Source organism: Lathyrus oleraceus, chromosome 7 (genome assembly GCF_024323335.1).
Source record: "Lathyrus oleraceus cultivar Zhongwan6 chromosome 7, CAAS_Psat_ZW6_1.0, whole genome shotgun sequence".
Taxonomy (NCBI): domain Eukaryota; kingdom Viridiplantae; phylum Streptophyta; class Magnoliopsida; order Fabales; family Fabaceae; genus Lathyrus; species Lathyrus oleraceus.
This window is the reverse complement of record NC_066585.1, coordinates 149,819,634-149,820,708: the sequence shown is the minus strand read 5'-3', so window position 1 is coordinate 149,820,708 and position 1,075 is coordinate 149,819,634. Positions and strand designations below refer to the sequence as shown.

At 42.9% G+C, this 1,075-nt stretch overlaps 1 non-coding gene across 1 annotated transcript; it reads right to left on the bottom strand.

Annotated features, from left to right (window-relative positions):
• Positions 1 to 575: 575 nt before the first annotated feature.
• Positions 576 to 682, bottom strand: LOC127109797 (small nucleolar RNA R71). Its single transcript, XR_007797048.1, has one exon. It is a non-coding gene; the product is annotated as a small nucleolar RNA R71 (small nucleolar RNA).
• Between the last annotated feature and the right edge of the window lie 393 nt (positions 683 to 1,075).

The window sequence follows — 1,075 nt, the reverse complement described above, 5'->3', positions numbered from 1 at the left end:
TCAAGTTTTTGGCGTCGTTGCCGGGGACCAACTTCGTCAAATATCGTAACCTGTTGTTACACCGTCTATACTAAGGCATTATTAGCCGGTAAATGCGAAGAACCCATAGTACCGGAAATTTAGTAGATCCTTTAGCAGAACCCGAATGTTACACTCGTACACACCTCTTACTCATCCAAATTAAGAAAGCTATGACCGAGAATTGCGACCGGAGACCTCTTAAGGAATTTTCCCAACCCTCTGACGAGGAACCTAGTTCTAGTATAGTAAACCCCCTCATTCCTGCCAACAATTTCGAACTAAAACCATCTTTACTGCAATTAGTGCAACAGAACCAATTCGCGGGTCTCACTACTGAGAACCCAAATCAACATTTAAAAGTCTTTATCCAACTGGCCGACACCTTTAAATCCAACGGTGCTTCACCTGATGCGATTCGTTTAGGATTATTTCCTTTCTCCCTCAGAGATAGAGCACGTTCATGGTTGGATTCACTTCCAGCTAACTCAATAACTACCTGGGAGGACCTTAGAAGAGTATTCCTTGCTAGATATTTTCCCCATAGTAAGACTGTTATTCTTCGAAACCAAATAACTAGATTTGCTCAAAACCAAGGAGAATCACTTTTTGAAGCTTGGGAGAGATATAAAGAGTTGTTAAGAGTCTGTCCACACCATGGCCTAGAACAATGGCTGATCGTTCATACCTTCTACAATGGACTCCATTATAACACAAAGATGAGCATCGACGATGCCGCTGGTGGCGCGCTGATGAACAAACCTTACCCTGAAGCTTGTGACCTAATTAAGGATATGGCCCAAAACCATTACCAATGGGGAACTGAACGAGCATCAATAGAGAAAAAGGAGACCCAAGGTGGAATACATGAGATAAGCTCTATGGACATGATGCAGGCAAAAATGGACGCTTTAGCCCTTAAGGTCGAACATATTTCTACAAACACTAACACCGCAATGGTAGTCCACATAGAGTGTGAGCTTTGTGGATCTAAAGGACACGAATCAGCGGAATGTAACCTTTTGAATGACCTGAACACCGACCAAGTGAATTACGC